This window comes from Macrosteles quadrilineatus, unplaced genomic scaffold (assembly GCF_028750875.1).
Source record: "Macrosteles quadrilineatus isolate MER2022 unplaced genomic scaffold, UCM_ALF_1.0 Scaffold_7__1_contigs__length_78375512, whole genome shotgun sequence".
Classification (NCBI taxonomy): Eukaryota; Metazoa; Arthropoda; class Insecta; order Hemiptera; family Cicadellidae; genus Macrosteles; species Macrosteles quadrilineatus.
The window spans coordinates 17,104,773-17,116,223 of record NW_026542600.1 but is presented as its reverse complement, the minus strand read 5'-3'; the positions used below and the strand labels follow the sequence as shown (position 1 = coordinate 17,116,223).

The window sequence follows — 11,451 nt, the reverse complement described above, 5'->3', positions numbered from 1 at the left end:
ATTGTATGAATATTAATTATTAACCCTACAGGGTGTAGGTCTAGACTGACGCCGTGTCTTCCTCTCCCCACCCACGAGTTATCAGCTGTTGATAATATTTTGTCGATGTTTAAAGCTGTCTCATAAATTATATTGGATTAAAATGAGGATTTATCATTTAGGATGTGTTGGGGGTGTTTTTTTGCCGGCCTTGTAAATGTCATATTCCTCAATAGTATCTAATAATCTTCCTCTTCCTTTATGGGATCGTAGAACTTCTAGATTGGTGTTGATATCTGTATATTCATGGTTGTTATTAATCAAATGTTCAGCAAATGCGGTGTTAACAGATGGTTTCGGGAGATGTTCTTTAAAACGTGTTTTAAATGGGCGTGAAGTCTGACCAATACAAAAGCTTGGACAACTGTCACAATTCAGTTTGTATACACCTGAATTTTCTGTTTGATCGTCACGGTTTTGTTTTCTTATCTTTTAATACTGATGAAAGTTTATTCGAAGTTTTAAATGAAACGATTACTTGGTTTTTAGACATTTCTCTGCTTAATGTATGGTTGAGATAGCTGCCAAATTCGGTAGAAACGTATTTCGGTCTGTCTGAGGTTGTTTTCATGCGGCTATTTTTGTTCTTATGCTTCAAAATTAATTTGTCGATGATATTGCTCCTGTAACCGTTAGCTATTGCAATATATTTTATGGTATTGACCTCTTCGTTGTAGTTTTCTTCAGACATCGAGATTAATAGTAATATATTAACAAAACTGTGATAAGCTGCCAATTTCTGGTTTTGTGGATGATGTGAACTATTATGGATGGTCTGGTGTGTGGATGTAGGTTTTCTATAGATTTTAAAAACAAGTTTGTTTTTGTCAGAGCATCTCGAGATACTAAGGTCAAGAAAATTCAGTGTTTTATAGACTATTCTAGACTATTTTCTAGACCTTAGTATCTTTGCTTAGGGCCACACAAAGTGTTTCTTGAGTGCAATATGCAGTTTATCCTTCGCAAGGACAATTATACCTAAATCTCTATCAGTGATCGTAGCTGTTCTTTCAAATTTCACCATCATGTCTTTGCATGTTTTATGTTCCTATTTATCATTGTTATGTGTCTTTGTATAGCTTCCTTGTTGTTATGTTATTTATGCTTTTATTTATATTTTGATACTCCATCCATTGTTGTTAAATATTACCATGTTAAATTAATCTGTTTTCAAATCACTTATTCTATTTGCATAAGTACCTGGTTAAACTTTCACCTTATTGTTCTTGTTGATTCTTGTTATGTTTGTTATTGCTATTCTTGTTATTATTGTATAGTGCATCTTTTCCAATCATTTCATTATTTGTATTATATTTTTATGCAAAACAGTGCAATCTGCCAATGTTTATTATTGTATAATGGTGTTTCCGTATGAAATAAATAAATCGTTTGGTATCCTTTAAATGGAGGTGACACAGAAATTTAGGAATTTTTCATATTAGAAAAATTATTCATTCACTTTAATTCATAGTTAATTTTAACTTAAGCCTGAAGAAATAGAAATACCTTTGTACACATAAATTATCTCTGTTCGTGTAATTTTTAATCTAAGACAACGGTTTTAACAAGTATTTCGTAATTATTGAAAATATGCAACATCTGTATACAGTTTGTCACATTACCGTTACATAAATTGTTGATTTACTATTGTGAAATTTATAGAATATCTGCGAAACTAAATGCGGCAAATAATCTTTACTGTTCACGTATTCGGTTGATGAAAAGTTGAGAAAAAGAACAAACGTAGATTTACGTTAAATAACTGATCCCGATTAGATGGAACAGTTAATTTGATTCTTACGGTAAGCTATGGATGTCTAAGAAATTGAAAACTAAAGTTGCTTGGTCTTGTGAAAAAATACTGTATAAAGTAGCTAAGTTTATCTAACACAACGATTGCATCATATTTTACAATGACAAAAATCATAACAATCAGGTGATTAATCATTTTAAAAAATATTTTTTTAATGTACCTTAAAATATATATATCAATTATAATTCACAGTTAGTAAATGTAATTTCATTGTATTTATTTGTAGAACAACTATTATCAATACCCTATTTTAGTAAAATAGTGCAGTAAAATGGAAAACATGTAGTGATAACTTGTGATATCTTCATACCGATTTATCTTATGTCGAAATATTTAGTAATATCAATTTAGTATTACATGCGTCCTAATTACGACCGCTAAACAAAATGTAATACAGGCATTACACCATAATTGTAAGTATTACATTTAGCTAAATAGCAGTGCAATAATTATTAGTGTCATTGTTTTAACAAAAACACAAGAGCTCAGCAACATAACAAGAAACACTAGATTTCGATTGTTCTGTTAATACAATAATTTACATCAACCAGAATACCAAATGACACTTGGGAATAACGATACAAAATGAACTATACTTAAAAGAAAAAAAACTAGTTACAAAATTAATGTTTAAGCTTTAATTACAATACATGACAAAAGGCAACATAACTTTACAAGAGTTCAACAATAGAATAAAATACTTCCACGACAGCAAACAGCTGATTTAAGAATTTCTGTTTTATTGATTAAATGTTCACTTCATTACTTCCTGAAGCGTGTATTACACAATTGTATTACGTAATTGAGATAAGTTTAAGTTCAATAAGTACTAAACGTTTATGCTATAGGGAAGATAATAAATTGTGTTTTATTTTTGTTAATGCTGATGGATTAGAGTGCAGTATATAAATTTATCATATTTTATCCAAATATAAACAAGCGAATTACAACATTTACTTTTTATATCTTTTCCGTTCCCAACAAACAAAAAGCCACCTTTCAATGTACTAAATTGTTTGTAATTTGTAATCAAAACAAAATAGTATAGCAATAAATTTCAACACTTTGTGCTTTGAGGTTGTATTGTCTTAAAAGATTGTGGAAACTAATTTTACTTTTATTGTTCCATATTTCATGCTCATTGAAGAGAGAATTGACATAATATTGTACGAAACAATTTCAAAGAGGTAAAAAGCCATCCAACAACGTGATGTAACAGGTTTATTCGAGCAGAAAAAAGTTAAATCTCTAACGGGAGGAGAAATCCCACATCAATTAACAAGGTGGGATTTTCATTTCCTTTCTTCCTTTTTATTAGGTGTTCTTAAGTTTGTTGATTTTTTTTCTTACCAGCTCAATGTAGTAAAATTAGTTGTAATCATACATTATTTATCCAGTCTGTGGAAATTAGTTCAAGTTAATTGATGAGTAGGCTAAGTTATGATTTTATCCTAGTTTAGTCTTTTGAAAATAAAAACGCTAATATTTAAGATATATGATTTACAGATTGACTTTACATGGTCCTCGAAAAGGCCAGGAATAGAATCTGAAATTCTCTGCCACCACTGTACCCAGCAATGTTGATTTGCGGTCTCATATATAAAGCTGAACGTGGTTTGACTTTACACAATGTAAGCGTATAATACATTGTAGAGATACAATCTACTTTATATATACAAACTTTGTCTACCAACATGTACAAATGATCCAAATAACCCTGAGGTAAATCTCTATCTTGCAATATGTGATGTTTAGTCTATTGTTCTAGCTTTGTATATAGCAAGTATGAAAACTAGGTTAACAGACTTATATGGAAATGAGTTTTTCCTAAATTATGAATTGGTTCATGTCAAAATAAATTACATTATAAGGAACTGTTATGAGTTAATGTGTCAGCTTGTATTTCACTACAATGAGTACTAATTCAAGTTATATCATAAGTGTAAGCTATGGTAAATAATATTTGTAATATTTTTAACGCTACTTTGTGTTATAGTAGTTTACGCAAAAATTGCGTAAAGACTATTAACGCGAGTTGCGTACACTACTTTACCTACGACCATTTTTTATTACTAACAATCTGGTTTTTAATTACTAACATTCACTACTTATAACTTCTTATTTGTGTTTATTGTCATTGCCACTGAAAGTTATGCAACGACTTATTGTATAATCAGCTGATTTCATGTAATGACGTGTTTGTAAAACTTCGTTAGATAATACGATACTCTTTTCAGGGAATAGGTTCTGCTAGCAGCATTCTTACTATAATTACTGTATCAGGTACAGCAAGGGAAATATTGCATATTTTTGTGAACAACTGAATAATATAGAGAAACATTTAATTTACAGTTAGATCTTAGCACGAATATGTGGTCCACAACGAGTTGGGTGAAAAGTGGTTAAGAGGTTTTCAAAATAAACTAGAAGCACATTTTCATTTATCAATTTAACCTTTTTTTGTTTCGTCCATTTAATGAATTGCTGGTATGTCATTTCATACCTCTGTTTCAATTTTGGTAGCAAAAGATTAGCACAAACAGTTTGTGCTCTCATTTCCATCTCGTCAACTCAACTTCGCTTTCACTAACTTTTTAAATCAGTTTAATCTACCTTCCTTTAACTTCCACCAACTTAGGTTAAGAATACGCGAGTATCAACAGGAACAAGTCGGATTAACAATTAAAATTGTCAACTGATCAGCTGATTAGTTGACTAAAATGCTTTATATTACCTGTCCGTCAGTGATCCTATTGTTGTCGTCTGGCGACCGGTTTCGGGATTAAAATCCCATCCTCAAGCAGTTAAAAAATGTCATATCACTCAAATTGAGGTCGTCGGTAATCACAAAAACACACACGTAAAACACGAAAACACGGAAGGACATTATGTACAAAGATACTGGCAAGCACAGGACACTACGACGCGGCACGGGTAGATGCGTGGTCATGACTGAGGTGTCCTTACTGGTCCTTACTCGTCTCCCGTTATCTATGGAATGCCGGTGGCATTGTTGCCCCATTCTATTCGCTGCGTCATAGATAATGTAGGACTTGAAAGAGGTCTGTTCATTTAAAATATTTTGTTGCTCATTATTTATGGATTTGTAGATTTCAAATTCTTCCAAGCAGTCTAAAAACCGTCCTTTTTTTAGGGAAACTATGTAAAGTGTGTATGTTGGTTGTTGTCTAGGCTGGAATAATTATGGTTACTGTCTGCGATGTGGTTGGCGAAAGCGGATTTTTGCTGGGCTATTGTTTTGGATGAAATGTGCTCTTTAAATCGCTGCTTAAATGAGCGATTAGTCTAGCCTATATAGTACTTTGGGCAATCATTACAATTGATTGTATATATACCCGTCTTATTAGTGTCTTCCATTTTGCGGTCAGTCCATTTACCGGTCAGTCCATTTACCGGTCAAGTATGGGGGTGAGGAGACTCTAGGGGGCGGGAGGTTTCGATTTTGCGGTCAGGTTTCGATTCCTAGAATACCTGACTATTTTGAATGAATAGGTTCCATGCACATTTCTTGCAGCAATAGCAGCAACAGTTCTTGATTGTTTGCAGATGTCGATTTTACTTTCGAAAATCGAAAAATTTTCCAAATTAAGACAAAATACCAAGTTAACGAAAAATAATACAAATAGAAAAAATACAAGTTTCATTTGTACAGTTAACGCAAATAGTCATTTCCTGTTTCACCCGGCCTCATTTCATATCGGCTATCTAGTCTAGTTTCAGTACATTACATTCAAACATTTTCAAAGTCTCCGTTGTCCTCGTAGCGTTGTGTACTAACTCAACGTACTTCTTTTTCCTTTTAAACCATTCTAAGTTGAGTTCCATCCTTGTTTTTTTTTATATCTCAGCTTCCGACATCAAATAATTTACCAACACTTTGATTTTTGGGTGTGGTCTGCCAAGAATGATATTAATTTTGTGATTCCACCTTTCTACTGAGTTGTTGGTCATATGCCGAGCACACCCACGTCACTACACCTTGTTTATTTTCTCGATATTTCCGATAAGAGTACCCCTTATAAAGCAAACTTGGCTTCTCCCTTACATTCTTAATAAATTCCATCGTAGCACTTAATTAAAAACACTTAACAATAACACGAAATACAAAAATCCACTAACTATATAATTCGAACTTAAATAGTACTTTAGTATTTTAAGATTTTTGTAATTATCCAACACGTAGGTGTTACCACCTTGCAGACAAAAGGTAAACTAATTTTGCAAAATGAATTGTTTAGTCAAAAAATAAAGCACGTGTGGGGGTGCATACTTTTTGGTCACATACTATTGGTGCATTGTACAACATACCGACGCGTTATCGGCGGTTGGCGGTTGACCGGTAAATGGACGATTTTACCCTTGGCCGGTAAATGGACGACCGCCAAATGGACACAACCCGTCTTATTGGCTTTATCAAGACGCTCTTACGCCCTTTAAATATTGAATTAAGTCTATTGTTGGTCGTGAACGATACACAGACATCGTTTTTGGCTTCTTTCTTTATGGTGTTGTTAAGGATATTGCCATAATTAGCAGAGGCGTACAATTTACGAGGTTTATCAGCTGGTGAGTGGTTTGTGTTTATGTTTATGGATTAATTTATCAACCATACTGCTTTTGTATCCATTAGCCACAGCTGTCCTTGGAAGCCAACGGCCATCTTGGATTTGCCCGTCATAAAAGCAATGTTAATTTCGTTATTTTTAAACAGCCGCTGAAGTTATTTACCATTTCAAAATATTTTTTTCAAAAACCTAAGTGATAGTAATTAAGGTATCTAGTATACAGTGAGATTAAAACATTTACTTTGTATTTTTTAATTGTTTTATGAGTTAGAACGTATAGGCTCCAAGGACTCTTAAGCTACTTTATTTCAAATTTTGTGACGTTTTCCGTCTGAAGTTCTGTACTGTCTGGTTGCGAAGCACGAGATTTAGTGCTGGGTGTAGGTCTTAAGCTAGGACATTGGACCCTGTGTTTTTTAATTACCTTATATGCTTTTACAGTATTTGAGTTTTATCACAAACAGTTTTAACCCAACTATTGCAATCTTTGGTACAAAATCTCCAAGACAACGTCCCATCAGTCAGTTTTGCAGAATAGCGAAATTTATACTCCAAAATTACATACTGTCTATCAGAACTTTCAACCACTTTCAAAGACATAGTGGCGGGACAAAACACTTAAATAAGAAGACATTTTTCTGTTGAAATTGTTTTTCACACCAACAATATTTAAAAATAACAATGAATTAATTTGATGCCATTTATAGTTCATTGTCAGTTGGGGTTTCTCTGGAGAGTACCTTCAACGGTTGAAACGCAATCACGCAGTACTCGACAATCAAGAGGGAAGTATAAAAAAAGTTGCGGGCGTAGCAAACTTGCAGAATCACTCTAAGTACCGAGCGTTGTGACGTTCTCGATGATAGGGGTGACTGCGCGTATCCCGTATAGGTGGCAAAGGCCTCTGTACAGTGGCGCTTCGTTTAGCAAACGTTGAGGTAAAGCGTAAAGCAAACGGTTTTAGAAGCCGTGTGGATTTGCCTTATAGCTTCACAAAATATTGGCCTAAAACTAGGTTAGGATTCATTTTAGCTCACACCGAGTTATGTCCAGGCAATCACAACAGTACACGCGGGATACCAATTCCTACACACAACAATGAAAGTTTACTCAAATAAGTATTTTAGGAAAATCGAAAAGAGATTTCAGAGCAAAACACGTGTAACATAAAACCGTGGTCACGTGACTCCATCAGTCTCAGTTAGTTGTCCACTCCAGCAAGGTCTCACATATAGATTCAACTGACAGCACCCCAAGATGGACAATGGAAGAAAGTATGTTCCGCGTCGGGAATGCTCGGGCTGAAAATACTGTACAGTCAGGTGAATTCATTTTGACCATCAAGTGCAGGTACGACTGAAAATAGCCGTGACCTGACAAGAACTGCGTGAGGTAATAGTCAACCTCACCGTGCCGCCGTTCCACCCATGGTTAGACTATCGATGTTACATCGATGGGTTAGACCTGTCTGATGGCGCATGGAGTAGATCACTGTCTTAAAGTTAAGGTAATGACAAATAAAATACATTTGGAGGTCAAAATTGATCACAGACAAAACAAAATGCCTTTATTGTTTGAAGGTTACAGCTGATCGGTGGTAGGTTTGGGGTTGTTCACTTATAACCAGGTATTCCTAGATAGTGAGGCCAGTCGCGGTCGAGGTCTCGACCTACACTCCAGGCCTGCTGCGCATAACGTCGGGTCCTGGTAATTCTCTGGTAATACAGGAGAGGTAATTAGTATCACATGTTATATTATGTAAGCATTGGCTTTTGCAATGCTTTTTTTATACTGAAGTGAACGTTTATGGATCAGCTGTATCTAATTGTTTATTAAAATAACATTGTTGTGAAAGTCACTCACAGGGTGGGCTAAAGTCTAAAATTGAATTTCTTTCTTTTGTTTGACTGTGATTGTTGAAATTACAAGAAAAAATTTTCCTACAGTAACCCGACAAAGTTGGTTTCCTTGCACTGATTACAGTACAAAAAGCTGCTAATTTCTGCATTTACTTACTTTGTCGCACGGTTTATACTTCGGTGCATACAAGTATTCCAACCAAAAAACAGCGTGGTTTTATTCTGCACGTAATCCATGTACCCTTAGAAATAGGTTGGCAACACTTAATGATTCTACTACTATGATCAGCTGATTACTATTGATACTACGATTTAACCTGTCATTTCGTGTTTATATTCTATTTTCGTTCAACGCTTGGTTTGAACATAACCTAGTGAAACAATATTTATAAGTGGGCCTAACATGTTTGAGAGTAATGAACTCAGTGATTGTTAATACAAGTGTACACCAGAAGAAATATGTAGCAGAAACTGCATAACATGTTTCATTAACCTGTTTCCTGAAAAATCAAGAAAGAAGTATGAACGAGCACAAGAACTGTTTTCTTCTTGGTGCATAACTAAGAAAGTTAAAAATTACTTATTTATTCTGTTTATTGTACTCTTTAAAATAAGTAACACTTAAAGATACTAAGACTATAATCAGCTGTTGCAGAGTTTCCCATTCCGTTCAACGCCTCGATTTAACTTAACCAAAAAACGTGTTGTATAGTGATGAAAGACTAGTTATTTATACTGGATGATTTATAGTGACTGTAGGAAAAATATAATGTGTAACACGAGCGCAAATGGCCTTTGCTGCACTCGAGAAACATTCAGCACCCGCCTATCTCGTGTGCGTTTTAAATAGTTTTTCATTTTACTTTTTGGCTTACATCATTTGGCAAATCATTTTGGCATCATGGCGCTCGCGTTACACATGATATTTTACGTTGTGTCACTATAAAGCATTTATAATTAATATTTCAAAGACTAATCAACACTTTTTACGTTAAATCCAAGCGTTGAACGACAATAGTATCAGTGGTTGGGAAACACAACAACCTTTAAGTGCTGCCAACTTGTATTCAAGCATACACGTATTATGTGTCTAATATAAGCACACCATTTTGTGTTGTTTGGTTGAAATACTGGAATGCGACGAAGTAAAATGAGTGTGGCAAAAGGTAAATGCAGGAATTAGCTACTTTGCGTGCTATAATCAGTGCAATAAAGCCCACTTTGTCAGGTATCTGTAGAAAAATGTCATTTTTGAACATCGTTTAGGGTGTTACGAGAAGTCAAAGATTGATTAAATTCCACAGGAAATAGACTGAAGGTGTATTAAGGTTTAAATCCAATTTAATAGGTTGAATCGTAGGAACCTAAGTGTTACACTGGTAATAATGAAAATAATTTGAAATAAAACAGCAATGAATATTTAATCGACATTATGGTATGGATATATCTATAGGTTACGTTCGGTTAGTTTTGTGGGTCGATATTATGAAACTATTATACGAGTCTTTCTTACCACAATTCCATAATTTACGTTAAACACTTATTGCTTCTTGTTTATAATATCCTAGCTTAAATTTCATTCCATTCACGGGTGAAATATAAACAACTTTTGTTCTAAGTTAACATAATGTAGTGTGTTAAATTTGATGTCGGTGAACCCGACAATATTGGTTTATTTAGGTATTTGGAGTATTTAGGAGTTAGGAAAGTGGCTTTTTTGGAGGGACACTGTAACTATTGTTGTTTAAGCTATTTTATATTTACATGTAAGAATACATCCCAAACAGGTTTTTGACCTAGGAATGAATTGTTATATAGCTAAGTACAAGTAGGCATGTGTGTTAGACGTCAGTGTGTGAAATACACTTTCTTTAAACACTATATGAAACAATTAAGACATCTGATTTCTGATTCTACAATATGTAAACAACAAATGACATAATTATACGCTTTTATATTTATTATTTTATCACACAAACTCGTTTCTATCTAGTGCAATTGGTTTCTTTTTAAAGACTCTCAAATCGCAAGTGTTTTTAATAGGATTTAAAAGTATGCCTATATAAAACAACGATATATAAAAATATGATACTTACTTCGCATTCTATCGCAGTCATACAAGCTAGTAATAAAAGTAATGCAAATAGTTTCATAATGTTGAAATATTTTATAATACTTCCTTACGCCACAATGTCTTGGGTTAGCAGTGTAAGACTAATCACAGTTTTAATATGATCGTAATGACAATTTTGAGTTTATTGAGTTTTACAATGTACGTATTGATAAACTCGAATTTGCGTAACAGATTAACATCGTATTGCTCCAAACAATGACACCTATTACATCTGCGTTACGGTAATTAAATTTCATCTAGAACAAACATAATTAGTGTAATTAACATTTCATAGTACTAGGCCCTTTCTATCCAAACAAAAATTTAGCCATTTAACTGTAAAATTCAGACAACCATGTGTATTAATCTATTTAAATAATAACTACATCACAAAAATGTACATAGAACTTTCCGAGTTTTCGGAAGCTGCTTCAGTCATTACTCTCCCTCTGATAATGTCGATTTCTTAAAAACTCGCAAGAACCTTCTACAAGTTGGATATTACAGACATATTGGATTGAATCAAAAACTTTTAAAACCTGATTAAGAGAATGTCTGATATGAAAGTTATTTTTAATACATAGAGGAATATGGTTGTCTGCTTAACAAATAAAATGCCTCATGAGACTCTGTTCAATCATTTAAGAAAAGGCAGTTAGTCGATATTAGTTTAATTCATTATTAAAGATTAAGGCTTTCACGTAGAAAAGTTGAAAACCAAACGTTTTAAACCATAACATTGCTTTAATAACCAGCAAACTTTTAATTATAGGTTTTAAGCTGTATACGGATGTTTTGCCAAATTTACTTTTCAGTTTTAATACTGGAAAATATTATCCACTTCTGCGTGCACAGGAACGGGATTGAACCTCTAGTATTAGGATGGTGACGATGGTTGATTTCCTCAGTGGGCAAAGTAAGTTTATATACGTAAAACAATAATATTTACTTGTAGCCAAAACTCATTCACTATTAGTCTTTTCTTAATAGAGCCAATCGTCAATTGACGAGGAACATCTACTGACTAGTAAATAGATGCAA

The 11,451-nt window shown here is 33.6% G+C and overlaps 1 long non-coding RNA gene across 1 annotated transcript; it reads right to left on the bottom strand.

Moving 5' to 3' along the window:
- Positions 1-7,981: 7,981 nt before the first annotated feature.
- Positions 7,982-10,585, bottom strand: LOC128997833 (uncharacterized). The gene is made up of 2 exons (XR_008491154.1): positions 10,394-10,585; positions 7,982-8,153 (listed from the first exon to the last, which is right to left on the bottom strand). It is a non-coding gene; the product is annotated as an uncharacterized LOC128997833 (long non-coding RNA).
- Positions 10,586-11,451: the final 866 nt, after the last annotated feature.